This window comes from Hoplias malabaricus, chromosome 10, assembly GCF_029633855.1.
Source record: "Hoplias malabaricus isolate fHopMal1 chromosome 10, fHopMal1.hap1, whole genome shotgun sequence".
NCBI classification, from domain to species: Eukaryota; Metazoa; Chordata; class Actinopteri; order Characiformes; family Erythrinidae; genus Hoplias; species Hoplias malabaricus.
The window spans coordinates 6180112-6207705 of record NC_089809.1 but is presented as its reverse complement, the minus strand read 5'-3'; the positions used below and the strand labels follow the sequence as shown (position 1 = coordinate 6207705).

The following is a 27594-nucleotide window of genomic DNA, read 5'->3' as shown; positions in this document are numbered from 1 at the left end:
CGAAAAGATGTTGCAATACAGTTGAATGTTTGTGTGTGTGTGTGTGTGAGTGTGTGATTGGTATTCTGTAAGCGGACAACATTCAGAATGGCTCCACAGAGCAAGGATTGTGTTAACCTGCACGCTCTAGAAACACTCTATCCTTCTCTCTCTCTCTCTCTCTCTTTTATCTCTCACTCTCTCTCTCTCTCTCTGACTTCTTTTTCTCAGTTTCTCGCCCCATATCTGCATTTCTGCCTCTTTCCCTATTCCTATTATTTCTTTTGCCTGCATTTTTTTTTCTCTCTCTCTTTTCTGTCCTTCTCCTCTTCATCTCTCCACCCCCCTGTGCTCCTTCTCCTCCCTCACCATCCGTCCATCCCTCCATCCCCCACTCTGAGTCAGAGAAGAGCTGCCTTACATTCATTTTTTGGGGTGCTCTCTCTCTCTCTCTCTTCTCATTTGTCCATTCATTCATTTGCATTGGAGGCAAGGGCCCTTAGTCAAATGTGTGTGTGTGTGTGTGTGTGTGTGTGTGCACAGTAGCGCTAACTGCTACAGATTATCAGAATGCAGCTTTAGTCATGGTGACATTTGTTGCGCGCCATTGGCGCTAACTGCTAACGGCTACATGTGGCTCCAATGTGCTGTTAGTCATGCTGACATTTGTTGCATATGTGAGTGTGAAGGGAATATGGCAGTTTTCTTGCATTTGTCATGATCAGGTTCCTTAAGTGAGAAACGTTTGCCGTGGCTTATTAAGAACATCATGAAGCTGTTAAAATAAATATCAGGTCCCAAAATTAAAGTCAGTATCTCAAGAATTAAGTCAGTATATTAAAAATAAAGTCAACATTCAAAGATTAATGGAATTATTTTAAGAATACAGTGAATATTGTCGGTGAGTTTATACGGACTGTTATACAGTCGGACTGTTTATACAGTCATTTTTAGACAATAAAGGTGGCAGCTTTCACTTTATTTTCTCATAACTTTAGAAATTTCTTTTACAGACGTATCACCCCTTTTTTCTGGAAATTTTACAACTATTTTAGAAATATTTCCTTTATTTTCAAAATCTGTTATTTATTATTAGATCAATATCCATCATCCTGCCTTCACACAAACACACGTACGAACTTACACACATGTGTTTTAACCCCTGCACACTCACAACAACATGTTGCCCCAGAATGCTCTGTATCACAATCCAGTACTCAAGAGACCCATTAAAGGTGAGAGTTCAAACAGTCCCCTGTTCATATGTCCACCTCTCTCTCTCTCTCTCTCTCTCTCTCTCTCTCTCTCACTGTCACTCTGAGTCTGTCTTTTTCCTTTCCCTCAATCTCTCACTCTGTTCGTCTCTCACACACTCTTATGTCTCTATCTCTCTTGCTTTCCGTGTCCTTCAGCATCTGTCCCGTATTTAAGACAATTTCCCCCCTCTTACATGTTGGGTTTATTGTTTAGTGTCTGCTCTGTGTTACTCAGTTTCTGTGAGAAATTGACTACGACTCCAAATATAAGAATTGTTCATTTATTCTGACTGTTATGAGCTTTTCGTTGACAGCCTGAACATTTTAAATAAATATTCCAAATTTTCTCAAATGTAATTGTTTTCTGTTGATTGTTTTCTAACTTCTGAATATGATTAAGTATCAACAGTGAGTTTTTGTATTGTGTATGATTATTGTTATATACTACACATTTTTCAGCATAAACAGTGGATTATTCTGTATCTACTACTAATTGTTCAGTGACTGCTAATAATTAATCACTTCCTAATAATATAACGTTAAACTCTGCTGTTTTTTATTATTATATACTATTTTAATTGTTTTTTTTGTGATGGATAGGCCATCTAAAACCTAAACTACAGTTTAAATCTAATCCTAACTCCGCATTCATTCGTGGTGCGTGAAACGTTTATCAGTTCATTTTCCTGATCGTTTGAGGCTAAACACAAATATAGAAAATTAGGTTTAAAGCTTAATTTTTTCACTTTTTAAATTTTGTATTGTAAGAAAAAAATGGGATGTCCTTTGTTTTTTCCAATTTTCCAATTTTCCATTTCTGCTCCTCAAAATCAGAATTTCAGAACTAGAAAAATTACTCTTTATTCCATTTTCTCATTTGCCCTTTGCTGCGTAATCTTGTAATGAACGTGGTAGGACTTCTACCATCACAGCGGGGGTGACCTGCTTTTTGAATGTAAACTAAAGGCATATGTAAACCACAGACTTTCCACTAAACAGCAGATAACTTCTTCATACTTGTTAATGGCCGACATTATACAGAGACACACGGAGCAGCAGGGTCAGCGTTTACCCGGACAGTGCGCTCAAACCATCTACAAGAAAAGCAGTCATGCCATGTAGGGTTCTCTGGGTGAACACACCACACTCCTCACAGACAGTCACCCAGAGGAAACCCATGCAGACACAGGGAGAACACACCACACTCCTCACAGACAGTCACCCAGAGGAAACCCATGCAGACACAGGGAGAACATACCACACTCCTCACAGACAGTCACCCGGAGGAAACCCACACAGACACAGGGAGAACACACCACACTCCTCACAGACAGTCACTCGGAGGAAACCCACATGGACACGGGAAGAACACACCACACTCCTCACAGACAGTCACCCGGAGGAAACCCACGCAGACACAGGGAGAACACACCACACTCCTCACAGACAGTCACCCGGAGGAAACCCACGCAGACACAGGGAGAACACACCACACTCCTCACAGACAGTCACCCGGAGGAAAACCACGCAGACACAGGGAGAAAACACCACACTCCTCACAGACAGTCACCCGGAGGAAACCCACGCAGACACAGGGAGAACACACCACACTCCTCACAGACAGTCACCCGGAGGAAACCCATGCAGACACAGGGAGAACACACCACACTCCTCACAGACAGTCACCCAGAGGAAAACCCACGCAGACACAGAGAGAACACACCACACTCCTCACAGACAGTCACCCTGGAGGAAACCCACGCAGACACAGGGAGAACACATCACACTCCTCACAGACAGTCACCCGGAGCGGGTGACTCCACAACCCCCAGGTCCACCGTACCACCGGCCTAACTCGACATGCCATTAAATGTCCATAAAAATAATATGGGGTAATATATAAAAATCGTATTATCCAGGAACTGTACATAATTCATTAACTACTATTAGAGCTACGTGTAAGTTCTGTACCATTGAGTGTAGAGTGTAGAACTATTGCGGATCAGAATTTTGTCAATACTGACTCATCCGATATTTCTTATGGAATAATGTGTATAAATAGGGAAAAATGGGTAATTAATAGGGTCACAGAATCATTACTAAACACTAACTCATCGTCATGGTTGGAGCTCCATCACTCCAGAGAACACGGCTCCACTGTTCCACAGCTCAATGCGGCAGTGGATTTATTATTTTTTTAGCTGACACTTGGCTTTGGGCATGGTGACCTGGGGCCATTATGCAGTGTTTAATTTTGTTTTCAGTTTTTCTGTGGAGACTATACAAGCTATGTGTGCACAGTTTAACCCGTGTCCATAAAGAGTGAACTTTAATAGAGCTGAACCCAATAATTAAGACACACAATGTCCAGAAATGCTGTCAAACTGGTAGAGGCAAGCTCAAATGGGTGAGGGGACAGTCAAGCCTGTGCGTATGTGTATGGGTGTGTGTCCATATATATATCACATTGTGGGGACCGAATTTTGTTGATGCATTCCAGTTGTGGGTATTTGTCTTCCTTATGAGCTCAAAAACCATATCCCCGTGTCATAAATAATAACTCATTAAAGGGAAGATAAACGAAAGTTAAGGTTAGGGTTAGACTAGTATTAGTTATAGTTAACGTTATGGTAAGTCTTCCAAGACATAAAAGGAAATCTTTGCAATGTCCCCGGAAACCATAGCGACAAGACTGTGCGTGTGTGTGTGTGTAGAGTGATGTGTGAGATAAGTGAGAGTGACACAAATGTCTCCAGCCTGCCGGCCTGCCCCCGACACCCTCTCGCTTCTGTTTCATCTCCAGGACATAGCTCCCCACCACTGGCTTTATCACTTGACCAGTTCTTTACTTCCTTCTCTGTCTGTTTGGTTCAGTTCAAAGCAATATTTTTTACACGAGTTTTCCTCACGATAAATTGATGTGAAATTTTATGACTGATCTGCCTGAAATTCAGGACACTGATGCTACATTTACATTCTAGTGCCTGGGCGTCCTTTAAACTGAACCCGAAAGAGGTAACGTTTGACTGAAGTTTGGGTGTATCCCTAGAGCTGATGGTTTGCAAATGGTGGGCACAGAAATGTGTGTTTGGCCTAACACTCTTTGGGCTGTTTTGTGATGGCAGTGTGATGGTGAGATAGCAATGATTAACTCAGTTTTGTTGGAACATATGAGCAGATTAAACACTATTTAATTCTGTTCTCTCTGCATGTCTCAAATGTTCAGTTTATTCAGGTTGAATATGGAGTGTCAAAGATTTCAGGGTTGTGATGTCTTTAATAAACCTACATGTTTTAAATGGTGTTATTGTTGGAACAAAAACTTCCAAATAGCACCTTTTTCAGGAGGGAAGGCAGACTAACATTTCAGTGTACATTTAGTACAAAGAGATATTCATTCATTCATTCATTATCTGTAACCGCGGTGGGTTCAGAGCCTACCTGGAATCATTGGGCGCAAGGCGGGAATACACCCTGGAGGGGGCGCCAGTCCTTCACAGGGCAACACACACACACACACATTCACTCACACCTACGGACACTTTGGAGTCGCCAGTGGACTGTGGGAGGAAACCGGGGCACCCGGAGGAAACCCACGCAGACACGGGGAGAACACACCACACTCCTCACAGACAGTCACCCGGAGCGAGAATCAAACCCACACAAAGAGATGTTGATGGTGGTAAATTAGTGGAAAATTGAATAAAGTATGTTTTCCTTTAGATACTGTTTTTCCTCACACAACTGTGTCAAGTAACCAATTGTCAAACCAAATGTCAAAATATTGATTGTGCAGTATTTACAAACTAAAAGCTAATCTATGTTAAATTGAGGCTGTAATACCTGGAATATTCCTTACATATCGGTGACTGCAGTCAGTAAATGCCCTTACGTTATGAAGGTTGTTTTCAACCATGACTCTCATTGACAGTTCTAGTGACAGTGCTTGTGTTTTTTCCTTCTAGGTCCTAGGCCAGAAGGCCAAACACAGCAGAGTGGGCCTTCTCCAAACTCACCCAAAGGGCTATGATTTGTACGATGATGGAAACTGAAGCTCAATTGCTCTTCAGTGGAGGATTCTGAGTAAACGCTTTTAGAAGTCTTCTAGAGGAAATCAGCATCACAGTGGAAACGTTGCTTCTTCCTTCTTTCGGCCTGGATACGTGGATGGTCTTAACCGTCTTCAATCACTTTGACTTGGAACTGCAACCTAAAAAAAAAAACATTTTGGCTTGAGTCAAGTGAAAACGTCCTCTTGTGATCATAGCCAAACACAGATTGGCTTCAGATTTCCCTTGCCAGGGAGAGGACAGTTGAAAACAACGTGAGGTATAGAAGGTACAACAGGGCAAGAAGGGAGTGTAAAAAAGGGCGAGGGTGTGCAGCTGAAGGTGTTTGTTTTGAGGTGTTTTTCTGCAATGATGGGTGAGGGAGGGGGCCAGAGGCTAACAGGAAGAGGCAGCTAAACGTTAGCGCTAACATCTGAGGCAAGGTGTCGCATGCCTGTGTGTGAGTGAGTGGGCGAGTGAGTGAGGGGTTGAGTGAGTGGATGTTTGTGGGTGAAAGTGTACGTTTGAGTTAGGGATAAAGGATTTGCCAGAAACATGTAATTGTACTTGTATTCCAGAAAGCAAGATTTGTTTTTATTTTTTTTTGGGGGGGGGCTTTTTTTTGGGCCAAAAGACAAGTAGCATAACCTTTCTTTCACAACTTGAACACTTGATGTTAGTGTTGGTTTGTGTGTATTCTGGCTGACCTCACTCTGCGAGCGGTTCATTAAGTTAAAATTAGCTTTGGTTTTGAAAGCAAGGTTTCAGGTTATTTAATTTATCTTTGGACCAGCAGAGGGACAGTCAGTGTTCTTTGTATCATGTCTGTGGCAGCTGGAGATTTAGCAAAATTAGCTTAGAATTCCTTTAGAATTAGCTTAGAATTAGCCGTAAATACATTTTGCAATGTTTCCCACTAGGAAGAGGTAATATCTGTGGACGAGACGAGGAGAAAAGGAGAAAATGAATGGGAAGAAATCTTCATTTGTCTTTTATTCTCATCTCCTGTCTCATCTAGAGAGAGCAAAAGAAAATTAACACCTCTGCTTGTACTCCAATTTCTGTGGCCATTGCTACTGTTGTTGCTAGCAGAACTAGCCTTTCACTACTTCCACTAACTTTTTTTAATGACTTCCTCCATTTTGTATTGGATTATTACAACACTGCTGCAATTCCTAAGATGTAGACATTCAGCTTCTCACCCTCCCTTTTGAAACCAAGCTTGAAGAAGATTGTGGGCCCATCTGCAGCCTCCACCCCTCACTCCATCAGACAGGAGCCTTGAGACGTTTCTCAAGATAACTGAATTGTCTGGTTAACACAGCGAACCTATGGCATCCTGACGACGCACACTTCAGTCTGTGAGTAAACCTCATGTACCTTCCTACTATGTGTTCCACATTAAAACGATGCAGCAGGTGCAGTCATGCACCTAGGCTTCCTAGTAGAATTATTATTTTATATTAATTCCATCTCAAATTGTGCAGCAGTTACTTTCCGGCCCATAAGCTCCTTAAGAGAATACTTCATTCCACCTTAAATTGTGCAGCAATTACGTTCTGGCCCCTAAGTTTCATAATAGATCTTTCCATTCCATCTTAAATGGTTCAGCAGTTACATTCTGTGGCCAAGAGCAGAGAATTGTCCAGTTAACAAAGCGACCCAATGGCATCCTGACATCACATTCTTCAGTCTGTGAGTAAACTCTGCTATCTACCTACTGGGCAGTGTATGTGTGTGTGTTGTCAGACACGTTGTCCATCCTTCTGTTTGAGTGCTCTAACAACCCTTGCTGTGTTTGGTTGTTTTGTGTGTGTGTGTGTGTGTGTGTGTGTGTACAATTCTACAATGAAATGATAGCTTGTCAGGCCAAGTTAGCTTCGCTGTGTTGGATGCGGTGATTCCTGGATAGGGATCTGTTTGTGTTCTCATGTGTAAACAGTACGTGTGTATGTGTGTGTGTTTGCGCATGAGTGTATGTGTGTGTGTGTGAGAGAGAGAGTGAGAGGACGAGTGCCTCATTTACAGCATCCTTCAAATTCTTGTCCCAATCAAATATATGTGTTTATTTATTGTGTGAAAGTCATTTATTGCACTCGTATTATGTAAAATCATTAATACGGTATAATGTAGTACCGGGAGCTGCCAGTGGGGGCAGTGAACCTCATGTCTGTGATTGTGGGTTGAGTGAAGGTTTTTTGCACTGTGCAGTTCAGCTCACCACAGACTGACACACTTACACACAATAAAACACCCATTTCTGAGGTGCTGGAGGAACAATGCAGTTTGAAAATAAGCAAAACAAGGCAGGCTCTATACTGTTTAGAAGCACACCTGGCCAGGTAACGGGCAATTATGGTTTAGCAAACCACAGCACATGGTTTTCCTGCAAACAGAGGCTCAAAACAGACATACAGTAATCCCTCGCTACTTCACGGTTCATCTTTAGCGGATTCATTTTTTCCAGGGGGCTTATGGCCGCTATATCTCGGATATTCTAGGAAAACCGTGAAAGATGAATAGCATCCTTGCACATCCGAGTGAAATTTACTTACGCTTAATCACAACTTAGGAATTACTCTATTAAAGAAACTGGTAGGATATCACATGTAGTTCCAGCTGAAAAACATTACAGAATGACTGTTTAATGCAAAGGGTGGGTTGTTAACAGCACAGGGAGGGTTTTAAGTTCAAATACTCCTCTACTTTGCGGAAATTCGTTTTGGTGAAAAACGAGGGATCACTGTATTTCGAGGGTGATGCCTCGTTCCTTTGAGCATAAAGTCAAGTGAAGTGGCTTGAGTATTTTGTCTGTTTTCAGCTTCCTCCCTCTCTCTTTTAACCCAGACTCAGTGCTAAATTCACAACTGCAGTGGGCTACTGGGCTTGGGATTTTTACCCCCACCTGGTTTCAGAGTGTGACATCTCCAGACAGTGAGATGGTATACAGTATTACTGTTAAACTGCCCAACCTTAGGGCGGCACGGAGGCGCAGCATGTAGTGTCGCAGTCACACAGCTTCAGGGGCCTGGAGGTTGTGGGTTCGATTCCCACTCCGGGTGACTGTCTATGAGGAGTGTGGTATGTTCTCCCTGTGTCTGCATGGGTTTCCTCCGGGTGACTGTCTGTGAGGAGTTGGTATGTTCTCCCTATGTCTGCGTGGGTTTTCTCCGGGTGACTGTCTGTAAGCAGTGTGGTGTGTTCTCCCTGTGTCTGTGTGGGTTTCCTCCGGGTGACTGTCTGTGAGGAGTGTGGTGTGTTCTCCCTGTGTCTGCGTGGGTTTCCTCCGGGTGACTGTCTGTGAGGAGTGTGGTGTGTTCTCCCTGTGTCTGTGTGGGTTTCCTCCGGGTGACTGTCTGTGAGGAGTGTGGTGTGTTCTCTCTGTGTCTGCGTGGGTTTCCTCCGGGTGACTGTCTGTGAGGAGTGTGGTGTGTTCTCCCTGTGTCTGCATGGGTTTCCTCCGGGTGACTGTCTGTGAGGAGTGTGGTGTGTTCTCTCTTTGTCTGCGTGGGTTTTCTCCGGGTGACTGTCTGTGAGGAGTGTGGTGTATTCTCTCTGTATCTGTGTGGGTTTCCTCCAGGTGACTGTCTGTGAGGAGTGTGGTGTGTTCTCCGTGTGTCTGCGTGGGTTTCCTCCCACAGTCCAAAAACACATGTTGGTAGGTGGATTGGCGACTCAAAAGTGTCCATAGGTGTGAGTGAATGTGTGAGTGTGTGTGTTGCCCTGTGAAGGACTGGCGCCCCCTCCAGGGTGTATTCCCGCCTTGCACCCAATGATTCCAGGTAGGCTCTGGACCCACCGCGACCCTGAACTAGATAAGGGTTACATACAATAAATGAATGCCCAAACTTATAGGAGATATATATGAGGATGTTAGATATAGAAAGGAAGAAGGAAGGAAAAAAATCTATGGAAAGCGGGTCTCCTAACAGCCATGAAAGACCTGGTGTCACACCAAAACTGTCACTGTCAGATAAACCACTTTAATCTTTCATCTCTGAGAGAAAGGAGAAAATTGAGCTTTTTCTGGTCTGTAAATATCCAGAGCAGTTTGTGTCAAGTCACAGCTCATTACTGGGGTCTGAAAGGATGTGGAGCTGTCAAGAACCCTTTAGTACCGAACCTCCAAATCAGTGAATATGTTTGGGTTTACTAGCCCCAAACCTCTCAAAGCAGTTTTTATGGTTTTACGCAGGTATTATTGAAAAATTTGACATTATATTTAGTTGTTAAGACTTCTTTTTCTGTGAAAATTATGTATTCTGCTTTATTCTGATAAGGAAAAAATGGAAAAGTTAATGGCTGTTTTGACTGGAATTTAATTATTCCGGTCAAAAAATTCTGACTGGAACCTTTATTTTTTTATTTTTCTATTAAAGTCTGATGCTAGTCCTCCACATTCTGAGTGTACATTATAGCCATTTGGGTCACTCCAGCTCCCTCTATTACCTGACAATCAGTGTGGATGTGCCCTTAACCAGTCCATTGAGCTGTGAAGAACACCCTCCCCTCCCCCTCACATCAGGCTCGCCAGGTTCATGGATGTGAAATCGGCCTCGCCGCTATTCTATCGACAGTGAAAATAGTGGCATTATGACACTTGTGTGGCTGTTCTGGGCTTTATAGAGAGTTTGGTCTAAAAATTTCTGGTCATGATATCAGTGCGCAATTTAAAAACATGGGGTTTCAGTGCTGTTTTGATACCTTTAAGAGATTTTGAAAAAAATATACTTAAACTAAACTGGGATGAAAAAAAAACAAACATTTTACTCTATAAATAAAAAGGCTGTACGACACCTGCATAAACCTTTCATGACATGTCATACTTATGAAAACTGATGCTTGTGATATGCGTTTGAAGATGTGGACGCAGGTGTTTGTCCATTGTCATGAAAGGCTTGTGTTAGACTCGTAGCCTTATGACCATTGAGTTACAGTAAAGTGTTAATAAGAGATTGTTAAACATTAAAATAATTTTTTAACCTGGAGGTTGTGGGTTCAAATCCCGTTCCAAGAAAATGAATGTGTGAGTGTGTGTTGCGCTGTGAAGGACTGGCGCCCCCTGCAGGGTGTGTTCCCGCCTTGCGCCCAGTCATTCCGGGTAGGCACTGGACCCACCGCGACCCTGAACTGAATAAGGGTTACAGACAATGAATGAATGCATGAGTCAGTTCTCATGGCACATGCTTTGACTATTAAACCAAGATGTTATTACACATTTACATTCATCTTAAAAGCAAGCTTCATTCATATGCTTACAGGATTTACACAAGATTAAGTTGCAAATGTTGGCAAACCAAGTCTCATCAGCTTGAGAGAAGTGTATTCAGATTTAATGTGACTAGGAAGAACATTAATACATCCATTCACGTCTTTAAAATATGCCTTTTTATTCCAGAGGAAGATATTTGTTCACGTCTGTATCACTATCAATATATTGATATGAACTGCTATTTATTATTCAAGGTCATTGAACTGGAAAAAGGACCTGGGAATAGGTGTTGTATTTGTGTGCTCTAAATATAAGAACGTTTCAATACAATATTAAAAACACAGCTTTATTTGAGAGTCAAGCGAGACACAGTTTAAATAAACAGCACTTTATAACAAGGGAAATGAAATCAAAAGCTGTAAGATCATATTTACTTTGAGGATATAATAGAGAGAGGCATCTAAGGTTCACTCAGATCTCGCCTCTTTATCCAGTGTTTATCAGTTTTTTGTCCCTGAAGTGTCTCTCTGCTCGCATATTTTCATGTGCAAGCCAAATGCAGATTCATTTACTCTGTTTGATCATCTTTCAAGATTAAAACTAGCTGTGACGCTCAGAGATTCTATACTTTTATATCAACTCTGCTAACTCTGTTTACTGTTAGTCCTCAGATTATGAAGCAGCAGTTTGTTTGGGAGAGAGGACAGAGATTTGACTCCATGGCTCCCTCGTAGCATGGAGATTAGTCGAAGTAAAAAATATAAGCCATCCATATTTACAGTGCGTAGATTTGAATATTTAAAGGAACACTAGGCAACACGGGCGGCACGGTGGCGCAGCAGGTAGGTGTCGCAGTCACACAGCTCCAGGGACCTGGAGGTTGTGGGTTCGACTCCCGCTCCGGGTGACTGTCTGTGAGGAGTGTGGTGTGTTCTCCCTGTGTCTGCGTGGGTTTCCTCCGGGTGACTGTCTGTGTGGAGTGTGATGTGTTCTCTCTGTGTCTGCGTGGGTTTCCTCCGGGTGACTGTCTGTGAGGAGTGTGGTGTGTTCTCCCTGTGTCCGTGTGGGTTGTGAGTCTGTAAGTGAATGTATGAGTTGCCATGTAAAGGACTGGCGCCCCCTCCAGGGTGTATTCCCACCTTGCGCCCAATGATTCCAGGTAGGCTCTGGACCCACCGTGACCCTAAATTGGATAAAGGTTACAGATAATGAAAAAAAACTAGGTAACACTAGGGGAGTTACATAGTCCAGTTTCTGCAGTTTTGAGCCCAGGGGAGCAATAGCAGAGGCCTAATTCTCATTATTACAGCTTCACAATGATTTTCAACCTGTGAAAATGTTACGTAATATTCCTTTTAAAATGGAGGCGCCCATCTTGCCCCTATTAAATGTTGCTGCCCATTATGGTAGCATTAGTGCCACACACAACCTCTGTCTGTTTATACCTCCAGTGTTTATACCAAAACAAATAATTAATATTTATCAGTTTTACTACAGAATAAACAAGACACTAAATAATAATGAAATTTGTTGCCAACTACTTTTTTTAATCAATCTTGTCTATTAGTTTTTGCAGCCCTAATAATATTGGTTGATAACGTTGCTTACACTCTGGTGATATCCATCATTGATAGTGAATACAGTGTTCTTTGCGTGTGTTCATAAACATTACCATTTTTTGAAGCCCGTAAAGCAGTAGTTGGCGCTCATGCCGGCTCTGAGTGCCCTCATTAACCATCGCCGCCGCTGCCTTTCTACACCTCTGTGATGCTGGCCGGCTCTGTTGCCATGGTGCCGGGCCGCTGCTGTTTACTGGCAGACTGCAGTTGGCGGGAGGAGCTCAGGTGTCCGACATAAACTGGGTTTATTGCAGAACTCATGTATAACAGCAAGCTCAGGCCTGTGATTTAAGCTTGAGGATATTCTGCATTCAATTCCTTCTATGAATCAATTGATGGACTTATTGAACCCTTTTTAATAACTGTGGTTTCCTCTCACTTTGCCCTTTCACAGCACCATCTTCTTTCTAACAAGCCGTATCTTCATTTCTTGTGCAGTTAAATCGTATCTGTGCTTCAGGTAGTGTATTTCAACTTGAAGAATTTACCTTGTATATGGAGCACTTGTTGAGCACATGTGAATATAACACTTGAGTTTGATTCAGGTAATGTGTCAGTCATCCTGAGTCTGAGGCCATGAGAGCATCTGTATTTGGATCTTTATTTTCTGCTTGCTTGGTAAAGGAGAAAATAGGCAGGTGCTTACACTCATAAAACTTGGTGTTTGGATGCATCCTATCAGAGTAAAGCTGGTAGAATTGAGAATGAGCTCAATTGTTTGAAGTCTTGTATAAATTCTATGGAGGGTGCTTTTCTGGGTTTATTTTCATTCATTCATTCATTAGATAATGATGTAATGCTTACAGATGTAAGCGCTTATCCAGTTCAGGGTTGCGGTGGGTCCCGAGCCTACCTGGAATCATTGGGCGCAAGGCAAGAATATACCCTGGAGGGGGCGCCAGTCCTTCACAGGGCAACACAGACACACACACACACATTCACTCACACCTACAGACACTTTTAAGTCAACAATCCACCTACCAACGTGTGTTTTTGGACTGTGGGAGGAAACGGGAGCACCCGGAGGAAACCCACGCAGACACAGGGAGAACACACCACACTCCTCACAGACAGTCACCCAGAGGAAACCCACACAGACACAGGGAGAACACACCACACTCCTCACAGACAGTCACCCGGAGGAAACCCACACAGACACAGGGAGAACACACCACACTCCTCACAGACAGTCACCCAGAGGAAACCCACGCAGACACAGGGAGAACACACCACACTCCTCACAGACAGTAACCCAGAGGAAACCCACACAGACACAGGGAGAACACACCACACTCCTCACAGACAGTCACCCGGAGGAAACCCACGCAAACACAGGGAGAACACACCACACTCCTCACAGACAGTCACCCGGAGGAAACCCACGCAGACACAGGGAGAACACACCACACTCCTCAAAGACAGTCACCTGGAGGAAACCCAAACAGACACAGAGAGAACACACCACACTCCTCACAGGCAGTAACCCGGAGGAAACCCACGCAGACACAGGGAGAACACACCACACTCCTCACAGACAGTCACCTGGAGGAAACCCACGCAGACACAGGGAGAACACACCACACTCCTCACAGACAGTCACCTGGAGGAAACCCACGCAGACACAGAGAGAACACACCACACTCCTCACAGGCCCCTGGAGCTGTGTGACTGCGACACTAACCTGCTGCGCCACCGTGCCACCCGGGGTTTATTTTGCAAGTAAAAATGTAATTGAAAATCGCAATGAATGTGCAAATATTCTTTTTATTTATTTATTTTTGACTTGGCTCTAATTCTCTGCCATCTGTAGTAGTCTGAATCGTATAAAATGTATTAGCGCAGGTTTACAAGAGAACAGTGCTAAGAATAAGTGCCAAAGCTGTCAGATCATTTAAGAATTGGCTTGACCCTAGCTCATGTGACGCTGGCCAAACTGAACAGGAGGCAAAAAATGGGAGGAAATATTATTCCGCACTATGAGATAATAAGTTAGATCGGAGTGCCTACTCCGTAATGACATCCTCACAATTTTTCACAAACTGAAATTGCAGCTCTGCACTGAGAGTTTGCCAGTGGAGATGAAAAAGCAGCTTTGCTCTAAAGCCCCACTGTTACCAGTTCAGACATTTTGGGCTGCAGACAACAGAGGATCACAGGCACGTGGTTGAATACAGCCTCACTGCAGTATGTTTACTGAGCCACGGCTGATGCTAATCCTATCCACAAACTTATCTTCTTTATTCTTCTTTAACACTAATCTATTTTTTTATCCACTTTGAAAAAAAGGTTTAACCCCGCATTTATGGCGAAGTGAAAGGAAGTCATTAATTTTCAATAAGAGCAGATGATTTTCTGCAATTGGTGGCCACACGAATGTTAGCGAAGCACGAAGAGTCAGCGACGTGACAAAGCCAAGCAACGTTTAACTTTATGCAAATTAGGAGCAAAAAATGTTGGTGATTTTTAATGGAAATTGACCAGTGTTTCTGACACTGTGAAACAGTATGACACTGTTTTAGTTCCTAGATCATTTATTTGTACTACAGATGGAAGAGGATCTCACAGGCTACTCTCATATCACAAGCTGCTGCATTGTGTTATTCCAGTTTTAGCATAAAGTGTGGTGGAGGAAAACAAATACATTTGCCACCATTATTAAACATGTATGAGACATAGGTGCGGCACGGTGGCGCTGCAGGTAGGTGTCGCAGTCACACAGCTCCAGGGACCTGGAGTTTTGTGGGTTCGATTCCCGCTCCGAGTGACTCTCTGTGAGGAGTGTGGTGTGTTCTCTCTGTGTCCGCGTGGGTTTCCTCCGGGTGACTGTCTGTTAGAAGTGGGGTGTGTTCTCCCTGTTGTCTGCGTGGGTTTCCTCCGGGTGACTGTCTGTGAGAAGTGGGGTGTGTTCTCTCTGTGTCTGCATGGGTTTCCTCCGGGTGACTGTCTGTGAGAAGTGGGGTGTGTTCTCTCTGTGTCTGCGTGGGTTTCCTCCGGGTGACTGTCTGTGAGAAGTGGGGTGTGTTCTCCCGGTGTCTGCATGGGTTTCCTCCAGGTGACTGTCTGTGAGGAGTTGGTGTGTTCTCTCTGTGTCTGCATGGGTTTCCTCCGGGTGACTGTCTGTGAGGAGTGTGGTGTGTTCTCTCTGTGTCCGCGTGGGTTTCCTCCGGGTGACTGTCTGTGAGGAGTGTGGTGTGTTCTCTCTGTGTCCGCGTGGGTTTCCTCCGGGTGCGCCAGTTTCCTCCCACAGTCCAAAAACACACGTTGGTAGGTAAATTGGCGACTCAAAAGTGTCCGTAGGTGTGAGCGTGTGAGTGAATGTGTGAGTGTGTGTGTTGCCCTGTGAAGGACTGGCGCCCCCTCCAGGGTGTATTCCCGCCTTGCGCCCAATGATTCCAGGTAGGCTCTGGACCCACTGTGACCCTGAACTGGATAAGGGTTACAGATAATGAATGAATGAATGAGACATAGGTTCGTATATGAAAAGGGCACATGTTAGATTTGTGTACATCAGATTTGTGTTCACATATGTACACAGGATTTTGTGGTCAAAATGAACAGCAGTGTGTCTGTTTTGTCGGTAAATCGATTGTATACAGACCTATGCTCTTTAGCTAGAAAAGTAAGGTACTATTTGGTTTGGTGGTACTATAGTGGTATTTGCTGGGCGTCTGTGAAACAATCAACCAAAGGTCAGTTGGAGTTAGAGTAAGTCCTTTGTTCCCTCGTGGTGCAGTTAAATCTCTGAAGTTGATGGCGGAAATTAATGGTGCAGTTTAACCAGTATAAAGTTTTGTGTTGGACTGTTAATTCTCCGGTGCTTTAAGTATTGAAGATATGGAGCTATAAGATTTTATAGTGCGCTTGTGCTAGCCTGGATCAAATGTGCTTTTACTGTGGAATGTGATCTGGCCAATTGTAAATGGAAAATATGTTTAAGCCGTTTCAGCAGTGCCATCTTTGTAATTAGTGTTCTTTGAGAAATTAAATAAATGAAATGGATTGATATAGAATTTTTACATTGATTATTGATTATCGTACGTAAACAACACCACCACTGATATATGGTTCTGTGAAATAATGTATAGGTGTAGGGACACTACACATTTCTCTGATTAAAACAAATAACTAAAAGACACATCTTTATTGACTTAATTGCTATTGCATTAAAGAATAATTCATTCAGTATCTGTAACCCTTATCCAGTTCAGGGTCGCGGTGTGTCCAATGCCTACCTGGAATCATTGGAATCCACCTACCAACGTGTGTTTTTGGACTGTGGGAGGAAACTGGCGCACCCGGAGGAAACCCACGCGGACACAGAGAGAACACACCACACTCCTCACAGACAGTCACCTGGAGGAAACCCACGCAGACACAGGGAGAACACACCACACTCCTCACAGACAGTCACCCGGAGGAAACCCATGCAGACAACAGGGAGAACACACCACACTCCTCACAGACAGTCACCCGGAGGAAACCCACGCAGACACAGGGAGAACACACCACACTCCTCACGGACAGTCACCCGGAGCGGGAATCGAACCCACAACCTCCAGGTCCCTGGAGCTGTGTGACTGCGACACTACCTGCTTTCATTACAGAATAATAGGCATTGAAATTAATTTTTTTAAATATGTGAGAGCAGAAACAAAGGGCACTCATAATTAAACCTTCCGGAGCCATGCCGTAGAAGAATCACTTTTAGAAACACTGGTTTGCTGGTTTGGATGTTCTTAGATTCATTCTGAATCTTTATGTGTCATTTCCTGTCCTCTAGAGAAAGTAGATCTCACTGAGTCATGACATGTCCTAGTGTGTCTACGTGTGTGAACACGTATGTGTGCCATAAAAATGTGTTAACACCTAAAGTCTCATTCTCAACTCAGCCAGCTCACAAAATGTCTTACCCTTTTTTTTGCTGCTTCCTGTTGAAACATTTCTGATCTTTACGAGGGATTTAACAAAGAAACCCTCAAACTGTCTTTTTTTTACACTTTTCACATGTCAAAAAGGCACAGTCGGAAACCTGTAAAAACTCTGCATGGTCCAGTTTGCCCTTAACCAGGTTTTAGAATATGTTAAAGATTTATAACATAGTTTTAGAATGGTACAATCATTTTTTTTAAACTAGGCCAATGAATGTAAGCCTCTCCTTTGCTGAAATACTGTCTTGGAGACTTGTACATGATCCAGTACATGGCAGAAAGTTATAGTCACTTTCCTGTCCAGTGGTTCTTCAGTAATGAAGTGTGTAATTAGAGAGCTTTTTCAACTTTTGCTTTAGGAACATCTCATTTTCTCCTGGGAATGCTTTATGCTAGATGCTGGACCATTCCTTTAAAGGCTAAGCACCAGCTCTATGAAAGTGTCAAACAAATAAATACAGTGGAATTTGAGTTCCTAACTTGTGTATATTGATAGTCAGAAAACATGTTATTTCTTACTAATTCAAGGAATAAGGTTTAAAAGACCGTTGGTTCCCCCCCCAACGGTGTTCGGAAACTCTAATAGGCGTCTTGCCTGTGACGTAGATGGTGGACAACTACTCTAGAAGTTGCACTTAATTTAATGCAAAATGACGAAAAGGTGTGTTGTTTGTGGCTGCAATCATTCAATGTACAGTGGGACATCTGTGAACAAATGGCCCAAAGATCCCAAAATATCCAGAAAATGGACTGAATTTGTCAACTTTAAACGTGCACTTTGGAAAGGACCATCCGCTCACTCCGTTATCTGTAGCTCATTTCACTGGTGCTTTTCCAACAATATGGGCATGTAAGGACACCAACGAAAGGTGTTCAAGAGCCTCTGTAACATGGAGGTAACAGGGTAAGGACACTCACTTCGCCTGTTTTAGTTGGTGTTAGTTAACGTTATCTTGACTCGCTAAACTCGGTGGCTCAGATTATACTCGGCTACGTAGCTGCATTACGGAGGTTTATAGTGTCGGATAAATTCGAGTTCGACTTCGATCACATTTACAAGAATAACGGTACCTCTAAATTTGAGTTTAGCTTATTGCTAGGCTATTGTCATGAATAATGTTGGTTATTTAGCTAGATACTGTCATAACGGTCAGTCATAACGGTGTTTTACCGCGGCATTGTTCAGCTGTTGTCCACCAGTGACGTCACGGCTGCGTTCAAGAATTTCCGTAGCGAGTTTGGGTTTTTCCGTCAGTTTAATAAAATTGTCAGTTTTAAAGCAAATTAAGCTGCTATTTTCATTTTAATTCATACTTATATATGTCGGTAACTAAAATATTGTGAGATATTCATGGAGGTCCATTAAGTGGTGCTTAGCCTTTAAGCATATTAGTCAGGTACTGATGTTTAATGCTGCATTTCAGTTCCCCTCAAAGGTATTGGATGGTGTTCTCTCACTCCAGAGAACAAAGATCAGCTGCTCCACAGCTCAGTCAGTGGTGATAGACTTTATATCCCTCTGGTGGACTCTGGGCATTGAGCATAGTGATTGTAAGCTCATGCTTTACAATGGAGATTATACAAGCTGTGTGCTCAACTGAATGTCGGCAGTAGATGAATCCTAAAGCACTGGAAGTTCTTGTCTAGAAGTGTTTGCTCATATAGTGTATGTGAAAAGACTGCAAGCGCCTGGCAAATGTTCCGTTTGTTGCAGGAATGGTGTGAATGCTGTATTATAGTGATGGAAAACTGCCATAGGCATGCACTGAGATTAAGGCTTCATTGGCCATAAAGCTGTGTTAAAAATCTGTGCTGAAACAATGTGCTCCATCAGTGTGATGTGCTTCAGCTTGGACACACAGATCCCGAGTTATTGACTCGTTCTGCTGGAACATCAATGGCCCCGTCGAGTCCAGAACATGATGAGCGACCATGAGCGGTTTGATCCAGTTCAGACAGGCCAGCAGTGTGGATGGCAGCTTGCATTACAGCCCATTTCACTCACTTATTCAGAATCAATTAGATATTTAGCCTCACACACTCGTCTCGGCTGAGCTTGGTGGAACGTCTGCAGGGTGTTGAGTCCAACAGGAAAAAATAATTATTTGAGATGGAGCTTCTCATAAAACAGGAATGACTAGCAAAACAACCGCTATTATTTAATTCTGAATTAAAGCTGACTTTTCCAGCAGTAGTGACTCAGGACTAAATCGCATTTAAGACTTTGAATTAATGAAGCGGCAAAATGAATATTCTTGGAGGAATCTGAAGCCAGAATTAACAGTTCAACCTCAAATTGTGCAGAAGTTACCTGATTCAGTTCTTCTTATTAGAATATTAAATTTTCCCTTGTGTTGCAGTGAAATGAATGTTTGTGGCCAAACTGCCCGAAATTCAGGGCATGATTTGACAGAAGACCGAAACAAACAAACAAAAATGCACGGATACAATGAGCATTCCAACGTACATTCTGGCACATTCTTAACAGAATTCTCTCTTCCGCCTTAAATAGGTCAACACTTATAGTCTGTAAACTTAGCTTCTTTGTAGTATTGTCCATCCAACATTTATAGAGCCCTATGAAATCAGTTTTATTTTACATTCAACAAGTTTGCTGTTTTCTCGATAGTTACTTGTACAAACACATTTGCTAAGCTTGATTTTGCCTTCTTTGCCAGGAGGAGCCGAGTGTATTTAGTTTTAGGCGCACGGGTACAAGTATAAGTTCCCAGCATGCAAGAGTAATTTCCTTTTTTTTGATGATTTTAAACATGCACACCGTGGTGTACGTGCACGAAAATAGAAGCATTTTGGGATTTGTAGTAAGTACAGATACTAAAGGAAAAAATTTACAGTTTCCGCAGTTTTTAAAATTTGTACTTCCATGCATATTCCATGTTTATATTTGAGTTCCACTTTTATTTCTCAATTCCATGATTCCATCCATGTTCTCTGCATCGTGGAAATCATAGGGCCCTACATTTACATATTTGTAGCCTAAGGTTCTTAATGGGGCGCCATGGTGGTGCAGCAGGTGTCTGCGAGGAGTGTGGTGTGTTCTCTCTGTGTCCGCGTGGGTTTCCTCCGGGTGACTGTCTGTGAGGAGTGTGGTGTGTTCTCTCTTTGTCTGCATGGGTCTCTCCGGGTGCTCCGGTTTCCTCCCACAGTCCAAAAACACACGTTGGTAGGTGGATTGACTACTCAAACGTGTCCATAGGTGTGAATGTGTGAGTGTGTGTTGCCCTGCATGTGTAGATTTGTTAATTTTTTTTTTATTTACATTTCGTACCTTCTAATCCAATAATCAAATAATAGGGTGCTCTAGTGTAAGAAAGATGATAAGGCTGTATTCCACAGGGTCTCTAAGCTGCGCTTATGTATTATTGGTGAAGGCAACTTCAGTTGGTTAAAACCAGTCATTCGGAGTGCCTTACAATGTCATTATGTTAAACACAGCACGCAGCTTTGACAGCAATATTTGATGGCTCCTTTTCTGCATCAAATAACTAGCAAACTAATGAACTGCAGCCACGGGTCATATTGTGAGTGTGTGTAATAGGAGAATAAATGTGCTTTTATGGACATATAACAGGTTTGTGTTGTGTTTACAATGAAACTTCACTGTCACCTTCCTGTGTAGTAATAACCCATTACTCAGTACTAGCTTGAAGTTGCTTTCACACTGAACACTTTCACTCCTTATGGTTCGAGTCTCACTTAAAATGGCAGAATTCCCTGCATATTCCACTTACCACCAACTACTGGGGTGATTGCAATGCATCACAAGCTTCTGAATACATAAGGAAACTAATTCTAACATGACAGGGTGTCTGTAGTTCAGACAAGGCCTCGTTGTGACTAAGTCACTTGCGATCACTTGTGTGGGTGTTTTTTTATTTATTTATTTAATTATATTTATTTATATATATATTTCTTTTGAGCCTGTGTTTCTGCCACTCCCCTTTTCCAATTCTGCCACTTCCTGGTTTTGTTTGTCTGGAACGGTTCCAAGTGTCCAGGGTTACAATTAAGATCAATTTCCCATTAAAGGTGAGTGACCACCTGGGCCTCGGGCAGCTGCTACCTGTAGGGCTTCCATTTCAGGAGCAGAGCGAGAGAGATCCATCTCTATTAGAGCCACACACTGAAAAATCAATGCAGGGATAAGGCCTCTTTCCCAGAATAGCTTTGGGCAGTTTTCCTTAACCTCAGACCTTGATTCTCTCTTATGGATATGCAAATATAACTCAGACCTGACTAATAACAGTCAAAATGTTAAATGTCTCTAATAAACTTTCTCTGACGAATGTTTTTTTGTTTTGTTGTATAATTATTTTCGAGTATATGTATTGATATAATGAATGGAGCAATAGCATATGGTAAAAGTGCTGAAGCTCTGCACATAGTACAAGAGCATATTATATTGATGCATAAAGGGGTTGTGTGCTCATTTTTCTAGGTGGAACGTTTGTACAGTTTTAGCGTACACTAGTATGTATAAGCTAGAAGTGCTGCTGCAGAATGAACTGGAAACGTTTGGCATTGGACAAGAAGGAGCCTTTATTTACAGAGATATGTTTATCAGAGACTCAGTACACAATGTGGAAGACTTGTATCTGTATTGTGTTGTGCAGGTTTCTAAGTAGTTTGGATGTGCGGTAGATCTTAAGGCTGATTTGTTCTTGTGCATTGACTGAATGCAGAGTTTATTCTGTAGCCTTCGCGAGTGTCCTACACTTTTATGAGTGTTTATACATGTGCTTTGTGTGTCTGTTACAACCTCAAAACACGAATCTCAAACTTCTTTCTATAGACTCTAATATAAAAGGTAGTGGGGTAGTAGGATTAGATTTATAATCTGTGAAGTGCACTATTAAGGTTATAGGGAGCATAGTTTCCATGTGGTGCCAGGAACTAAAAAAATACAAATCCAGCACTTTTTCCCCACTTGTTTTTTCCTTGTTACACTTTTTTATTTGGTTGAGGAGTTATTATCCATGTATTGGACTTCCTTGGTTAAACTTGATCCATGTTTGTACGACTGCGGACAGTTGTTGTGGTCTCCGCAGAAGCAATATGTAGTTACATTTCTGGGGAAGTGTTTATCACGCTATGGCTTAGGCTACGGTGTATGGTTTGTATGTGTAGGACCTACACATTGCTTATGGCGTAGGTTTGACGCAGAAGTATAAATTGGCCTGTGGAGGTTTTGTCAGGAGAGTCTAGCAGGTCATGGCCTCAGTAATCGAGGTTGCCCCTTCATATAGTGACACTACAGCTACCCAGCTACCTGTGAGACATGTGTAAACAGAGTTTGAAATATTCTTGGTAAATTTATATTCTTGGAATTCTTTACTAGTAATTTGGAAAAGTATAGAATTGTAGGACAATTCAACAGTTTTTGACGGACCTCCTCCCGGGTCCGACTTAGAAAAGGCATTTTCACTTACAGACTGACTTACTGACTGCTGTTGTTAAAACATGCATACTGGAGTACGAACTGTTAGTTTAGCCAAATTTCACATTCCAGTGTGTGAGCTAAATAACCGACATAAACTGGTTGACGAACCAGAAAAATTAGTTCCCAGATGAAACTAAAGAAGAGTAGGTTTTTCTGCGCGAACCATGGCTGTATAATAGGAAATAAGACAGGAACTACTGTGTGTGTTTCTGGGGCTGTGTTTGGCGTGACACCATGCACATTAGTCAGAGCTTCCAAAGACAAGGGTATGGGCTTTCCATTTCCTGAAACACCTCTGTGACAATGGCTATATGGCTAATGGCGATCTGTCTTTGCTGATGTTAGGGAAGTCAAGCAACTCATGATGGCTGATATGCTGAGATTTCTAGGTCCAGGCACTGGTTTGTCCAAGTCTCAGGTCTGCCCCAGTCCACTTGGCCTCATCGATTAGCCGTCTGGAGAAATGCCTGAGACTGACCTGCAGGTTCACTGCATCCTGAGAGGAGCAAAAACATCTCACTCTCTGACCTTTTATTGTGGGTCTTCTCATGGGAAAAGAGGAGTGTTCACTAATGGGTCGTCACAAAATGAAAGACAATTCAAGAGTGAGTTCTTTCACTGTGTCTTTATCAAAACACTTTTGTGCAGTGTAGTCCACAGCTGAAGTGCACTTGAGTTGGGCACCTAACTCCCAACTGTTCCCCAGGGGTGCCTGCAGGTTGCTCCAGGTGTGTTTGTGCTCACTGCCCCTAGTGCTTGTGTGTGTGTTCAATGCCAAGTCATGGTTAAGTGTAGAAGACTCATTTATTGTACAGTGATAAATAAATGCACATTTCTACATATATACATTTCTTTTCCTTCTTTTAAAACAAGCTATACTTTATGGTTTACCCATCCATCATTTACTTTGAAATGAAGGGTATGAATATGGAGTTGGTTTCCGTTTCCTGCAGTAACAGCAATAGATCTAGTCCTGCAAGGGTTCAGTTGCATTTGGCCACGTAAACAATAGTGAGCTGAGGTACTGATGTTGAAGATTAGTATTGGAGTATTGAATGATTGGAGCTAGATTCCTCAAAAGCACTATTCCACTGCTGAACAGCTTAGTGTTTGGAGGATTTATACCCCTCTGGACAATGCTTTACCTCAGTCATGGTAACGGCTGCTCTGGCATCCCATTTTGTCAGTCAGTGGTTGTTTGAAAATGACGTTAGGCACAGTGTGAACTGCAGATTGAGGGCTCTATTACACGCTTTCATAATTACGGTAGTTCGTGCCGTTTAGGTTAGCTCAAAATCATTTCAGCTGATAAATAACAAGGAGACTGTATCAAATACCCAAAGTTGTTACGAGCCGCATCCTGCGGTCAGGACGAGACTGAGGTAGCTTCCGATTCAGAAATTCTTGTTGGAACTTAGTTGTGTTTCTGGTAGAATTTTTTTAAAAACATGAGGCTGAATTTGCCTGTGTCCCGTTCCACCTTAAATGGTGCAGCGGTTGCGAGTATATACCTGCGGCACCATTTAAGGTGAGAATGGAAAACTGACTTGATTGTGCGGTCAATGAGGAGTGATTACAGTGTTAGCTCATTTCTGTGGGTGCTGAGTGTCCACTTGTGATGGATTTAAGTAAACAACCATAACGTTAACGTCGAGAGGCCTCGCAGTGTCACAGCATACCGATTCTGTAAAGCTGCTTTGTGACAACATCAGTTGTAAAAGTGCTATATAAGTACATTTTGGTTTGATTTGATTTAATGTTCTTGTTGCTGTGTTAATTCACTGGACAATAAAAGAAAAACACACTATAGTCATCATGGAGCACTTTGGTTCCAGGGTCGACACAACTGCTAAAACATGTATGCCTCAATACTTGAACTTTCATTGATGTTCTTGAGGTAAAGGACTCATGGATAAGAAGACAGTCCCTCTTCGATGGCGGCTAATCTCACAGTAAATATCACTTCCAACATATATTGTGTTTTTCAATTATTTCAGTACATTCCTTTCATGGTGTATTTCATAATAAACTCTGTCCCCTCTGTTCTGTGTTTACCTCCTGCCTTCCATCTGGACCACAAGCAATTACAAGTATCAAACAAAGTTTGGACATTGTGTTGCTGTGGTTATCTGTGTGCTTTGTTTTCAGAGTCAACAAGTGGGAAATTCCAGGACAGTAATCCCTCACTACTTCGCGGTTCATCATTCGCAGATTCGCTACTTCGCTGGTTTTTTCAAGGGGGCTTTTTTATTATCCACGTGTATTAGACTAGGCCTGTAGGTGACAAAATATATCATTCACAAGTATTTCTTATGTACAGTACATGTATTGTTCATGTCCACATCCGAGTAAAATTTACTGAAATCACGCTAAATCACAGCTTAGGAATGACTCTATTAAAGAAACTGGTGGGATATCACATGTAGTTCCAGCTGAAAAAACATTATAGAATGACTGTTTAATGCAAAGGGTGGGTTGTTAACAGCAACAGGGAGGGGTTTAAAAGTCCAAATACTCGTTAAATACATAAAAAATATCTTTCCACTACTTTGTGGAAATTCGTTTTTCGCGGGTGGTCTTGGAACGCATGCCCTGCGAAAAATGAGGAATCACTGTATTTAGTCCTTAAATCTGAAAAATATCTGTCCTGGAATGACTGCTTTCATCTCACCTTTAGACATTGTGCATTTGGTCAAGTTACTCTAAGCACCCCATGCTCAGGTTATATATTTAGAATCAGTGAAAAATCTTGGAACCTCTTTAATGAGAATCTAGCTCATATATTTCCACCATGTTTTCATGCTATGGGCTTGTATTTAACACACAGCTGATCTTGGTGCGCTGTATTTTCAGTGTTTATTCGAGGCCTGGTCGTCAACAGCGAATATAACATTAGAGACTCGGCATGAGCATGTGGACTCGGTCAGGGCAGTGTTCATTTACGAACGCATCTGACTGGACTTTCCTTTGAAGTGCTCCACATTGGCATCTCATACATAAACATGAGATGTGCTTGCTTTGGAGAAAGGCAGCAGGAGCGACTGAAAAGTGGACGCATGGAGACCAGGCTCTGCAATGTGTTCATTAGCTTGAACGCGTCCAGTTTAATATGGTGGTCACGGGTCAGAATGAGCATCTCCCAGCAGTTCCTCGGCAGTCAAATGTCAAGTATATAAACCAAAATTTTACAGGTTTATTGTAGTCTGCGGCGCTTTGCAAGGTCAGGACACAGCAGTGTTTTGTCTAGTCCTGGAGACCACCTGCCCTTTTGTGATTTCTCCTGCACCTGAGTTACACGGTTATTTAATATCTCCAACCTTTCTTAAACAGAAGAAGCTGTGTTAGAAATAAGTGGAAAACAAACCGGCAGGAACGAAACCTTATTTAATGGAAGAGTAAGGGCAATCATTGGCTGGTATCACTGTGAAAACAACATATTGTACCTGCTTTTTTTCAAAAAAGGTATATTAAATTATTGCATTAGAAATAAATCAAATTATAATACTGAGCATATTTTTGGTACCTACGATTTTTATTATTTAAAATGATTAGTTCTGGTATAAAATATATAAGATTTGTTATAAATAAATAAAAAACAAAAATACAGTAAAAAAAATCTTCTAAAAAGTAATAGAGAGATGTGAGCTAATTTGAAGAACAACATCTGTTTCCAGATATTCTCCTTGATTGTATAGATTTGACATGATGAAGAGTTGTTTAACCAAACTAGGTTTTGGATGATGACCTCAAATAATAGTGGACTGTGCAAGAATTTGGCACCCGAGAAAATTACATTTAAAAAGATATCTGGGCTTTAAACACTGGCTCAGAAAAGAGACAAACATTACATTTTACCTGGAATCACGCACTTACACCTATGGACCAGTATAAATTCTAACATGTGTTTTTGGACCTTGGGAAGAAACCGGAGGAAACCCTCTTGGACACGGGGAGAACACACCAAACCCCTCAAAGACAGTCACTAGAAACGTGACTGAAACCCACAACCTCCAGATCCCTGGAGCCGTGTGACTGTGACACTAACCTGCTGCGCCACCGTGTCCGCGTGGGTTTCCTCCGGGTGATTGTCTGCGAGGAGTGTGGTGTGTTCTCCCTGTGTCTGCGTGGGTTTCCTCCGGGTGACTGTCTGCGAGGAGTGTGGTGTGTTCTCCCTGTGTCTGCGTGGGTTTCCTCTGGGTGACTGTCTGCGAGGAGTGTGGTGTGTTCTCCCCGTGTCTGCGTGGGTTTCCTCCGGGTGACTGTCTGTGAGGAGTGTGGTGTGTTCTCCCTGTGTCTGCATGGGTTTCCTCCGGGTGACTGTCTGTGAGGAGTGTGGTGTGTTCTCCCCGTGTCTGCGTGGGTTTCCTCCGGGTGACTGTCTGCGAGGAGTGTGGTGTGTTCTCCCTGTGTCTGCATGGGTTTCCTCCGGGTGACTGTCTGTGAGGAGTGTGGTGTGTTCTCCCTGTGTCTGCGTGGGTTTCCTCCGGGTGACTGTCTGCGAGGAGTGTGGTGTGTTCTCCCTGTGTCTGTGTGGGTTTCCTCCGGGTGACTGTCTGTGAGGAGTGTGGTGTGTTCTCCCTGTGTCTGCGTGGGTTTCCTCCAGGTGACTGTCTGTGAGGAGTGTGGTGTGTTCTCCCTGTGTCTGTGTGGGTTTCCTCCAGGTGACTGTCTGTGAGGAGTGTGGTGTGTTCTCTCTGTGTCTGCGTGGGTTTCCTCTGGGTGACTGTCTGTGAGGAGTGTGGTGTGTTCTCTCTGTGTCTGCGTGGGTTTCCTCGGGGTGACTGTCTGTGAAGAGTGTGGTGTGTTCTCCCTGTGTCTTCCACCCACTGTCCAAAAACACATTGTGTTTGGTGGAGTGGCTATTCCAAAATACCCACAGGTGAGAGTGTGTAAAAATTTCCAATGATTTGAATAAGTAAGTGAATGTCTCTGTGTTGTATTGTGCTCAGTGATGGACTGGTGCCCTGTCCAGGGTGGGTTCCTGCTGTGGGCCCCATGATTCCAGGTATAAATATGATGAAGTTTTGACAGAAAATGAATGAATGAATAAAATTCAATATCCATTTTATTCTGGAAATGATATTGTGTGA

The 27594-nt window shown here is 42.7% G+C and overlaps 1 protein-coding gene across 2 annotated transcripts in view; it reads left to right on the top strand.

Moving 5' to 3' along the window:
- The window catches only part of grik5 (glutamate receptor, ionotropic, kainate 5), a 116791-nt gene that overhangs the window by 8720 nt on the left and 80477 nt on the right, over positions 1-27594 (top strand). For both annotated transcript variants that reach the window (XM_066683842.1, XM_066683843.1), the window contains one exon: positions 5201-6645. The gene's annotated coding sequence lies outside the window, so the exon portion shown is untranslated. The remainder of the gene's footprint in view (positions 1-5200; positions 6646-27594) is intronic.